This window comes from Pteropus vampyrus, unplaced genomic scaffold (genome assembly GCF_000151845.1).
Source record: "Pteropus vampyrus isolate Shadow unplaced genomic scaffold, Pvam_2.0 Scaffold232, whole genome shotgun sequence".
NCBI classification, from domain to species: domain Eukaryota; kingdom Metazoa; phylum Chordata; class Mammalia; order Chiroptera; family Pteropodidae; genus Pteropus; species Pteropus vampyrus.
The window spans coordinates 800,192-803,626 of record NW_011889013.1 but is presented as its reverse complement, the minus strand read 5'-3'; positions in this window follow the sequence as shown (position 1 = coordinate 803,626).

Sequence of the window (3,435 nt, the reverse complement as noted above, 5' to 3'; positions counted from 1 at the left end):
TAGATGAACTCAGTGAGAACTTTAACAAAGAAATAGAAAACATAAAAAAAAGAACCAGTCAGAAATGAACGATACAATAATGGAAATGAAGAATACATTAGAGGAAATCAACAATAGATTAGATAAAGCAGAGGATTGAGTCAGCGATTTAGGAGATAAGGTAGTAGAAAACACCCAGTCAGAATAGCAACGAGAGAAAAAAAATCCAAAAAATGAGGCTAGTTTAAGGGGCCTCTGGGACAACATCAAATGTACCGACATTCGCATCATAGGGGTATGAGAAGAAGAGTGAGAGCAAGGAATTGAAAACCTACCTGAAGAAATGATGATGGAAAACTTCCTTTATCTGGTGAAGGAAATAGATGTACAACCCCAGGGAGCACAGAGTCCCAAACAAGATGAATCCAAATAGGCCCAAGCAAGACATATTATAACTAAAATGCTAAAGGTTAAATACAAAGAGAGAATCTTAAAAGATGCAAGAGAAAAGCAGTTAGTTACCTACAAGGGAGCTCCCATAAGACCGTCAGTCAATTTCTCAACAGAAACTTTGCAGGACAGAAGAGTTTGGCAGGAAATATTCTAAGTGATGAAAAGTAAGGACCTATAACCAAGATTCCTCTACCCAGCAAAGCTGTCATTTAGAATTGAGCAACAGATAAAGAGTTTCCCAGAAAAGAAAAAGCTAAAGAAGTTCATCACCACCAAGAAATGTTAGAGGGACAGAGGTGGAGCGGGGGAAGAGGAGGAGGAGGAAGAGGAGGAAGAGGAGGGTCAAAAATATGAATAGTAAAATGGCAATAACTATGTATCTATCAACAATTACTTTAAATATAAATGGATTAAATGCTCTAATCAAAAGATAATATGGATAAATGGATAAGAAAACAAGAGTCTTACATATGCTATCTATAAGAGATTCACTTCAGATCAAAAGATACACTGAAAGTAAAGGGATAAAAATGAAAACAAACAAAAAAAAAGCTAGGGTAGCAATACTAATATCAGACAAAATAGACTTTAAAACAAAGGCTATAATAAGGACGAAGAAGGACCCAGTAATCCCACTTCTGGGTATTTATCCCAAGAAACCCAAAACACTACTTTGAAGGGATATATGAATTCATACGTTCATTGTAGCATTCATTATATGCAATAGCCAAGATATGGAGGCAACCTGAGTGTCCATCAATGGATGAATGGATAAAGAAGAGGTACATATATACAATGGAATATTACTCAGCCATAAAAAAGAATGAAATCTTGCATTTGCAACAACAGGGATGGACCTAGAAGGTATCATGCTGAGTAGAGTAAGTCAGATAGAGAAAGACAAATGCCATATGATTTCACTGACATGTGGAATCTAAAGAACCAAATAAATGAACAAACAGAATGGAAACAAGCTTATAGATACAGAGAACATTTTGATGGATGCTGGGTGGGAGGGGAGTTGAAAGAATGAGTGAAAAAAGGGAGGGGATTAAGTACGAATCGGTAGTTACAAAATAGTCACGGGGATGTAAAATATAGCATAAGGAATATAGTCAATAATATGTATGGCATCAGATGGGTACTTACTACGGTGATCACTCTGTAAGTTACAAAAAAAATGTTTAATCACCATGGCGCACACCTGAAACTAACATAATATTGTCTGCCATCTGTATTTGAAAAATAAAAAATTATTTTTAAAAAAGAATTAAAAGAAAGTAGGAAAACAATGCCTCGCCAAATGGAGACTATCAATGGAAAGATAGAAATCCTAAAAAAGAATCAAATTGAAGTTGTAGAGTTGAAAAATACAATGCTGAAATAAAAAAAAAAATTATTAGAAGAGCTCAACAGAATATATGAGCTGAATTCAAAGTTTGTCAGTTGGAAATAAAAGGAAAAAAAATGTAGAAAAGCTAACACAACCTAAGAAACCTTGGGACACCGGCATATATACATATGCATAATGCATATGGGAGTCACAGAAGGAGAAAAGAGAGAAAGAGGGAGAAAGATTATTTAAAGAAATAATAGCTCAAAACTGCCCACATTTGATGGGAAATGTTAATCTATACATCCATGAAACTCAAACCATAATCGGAGAATCTCAAGGAGATTCACATCTAAACGCATCACACTCAAAATGTCAAAAGACAAAGATAGGGAGAATCTCGAAAGCATCAAGAGAGAGGCACTTTGTCACACACAAGGGATCTCCAGAAGGTTAACAGTGGATTTCTTGTCAGAAATTATGATGGCCAAAATGCAGTGGGTGACATATTCACTATGCTGAGAGGAAAAAGAGTATCAATGGAGAACTCAATCTCCAACAAAATTGTTTTTCAAAAAAATAGAGGAAGACTTTCCCAAACAAACAAAATCTGAGAGAACTCCTCTCTAGAAGGTCTGTCCCTCAAGAAATACTAAAGTGACACCTTCAGTCTGAAACGAAAAGACAGTAGAGGGTAACATGAATCACATGAAGAAATAAAGAACACTGGTAAAGGGCAGTGCACAGGTAATTATGAAAGACTTTAGTACAAATTTATTTTTATTTGTAACTCTTTTTTCTTCTCTTATCTGGTTTAAAATTTTAACTAAATAAAGCAATGATTATAAACATGGTAATGGGCTTAACGCGTATAAAGATGTCATTTGTATAGCACACAGAAGGGGCAGGAAGTGGAGCTATATTGGAGCAGACTTTTGTATACTGTTGAAATTAAGTTGTTTTTCATCTGAACTAGGTTGTTTTAAATTAAGATAGTAATCATAATCCCCAGGGCAACCAATGAGAACACAGCTTAACAAATATAGTAAAAAGAAATAAATAACAAGGGAATTAAAATGGTGAAATGAAAAAAAGTCCATTCAACCCAAAATAATGCAGTAATGAAGGAATAGAGAAACAGACATAAGACATATAGAAACAAAAAGAAAATGACAGATGTAAGTCTTACCTTATCAGTAATTAATGATATGTAAATAAATTAAACACTCGAATCAAAAGGCAGAGCTTAGCCGAAGGAAAACAAATAAATAAACAAAATTATCTAGCTATATGCTATCCACAAAGGACACAAATAGATTAAAGACAGAGGATGGAGAAAGACATCATGAAACAGGAAGCGAAAGAGAGCTCAAGTAGCTGTAATATCAGACAAAACATACTTTCAGGCACAAATTGTTGCCAGAGACAAAGAAGGTCATTTTGTAATGACAAAAATATCGATTTATCAGAAATTCATAAAAATTATAAATATATATTCACCTAACAACAGAACCCCAAAATTCATGAAGGAAACGAATCTTTAAAGGTCCCTATTTACTTTCAGAATAAAACCCAAACTTCTGAGCCTAGAGAGCTAATGTCTGACATTCCCTTTCCTGTTTCTATTTCCTGTCTTCTCTCCTACCACTTCGCTCACCATCCTGTGCTCC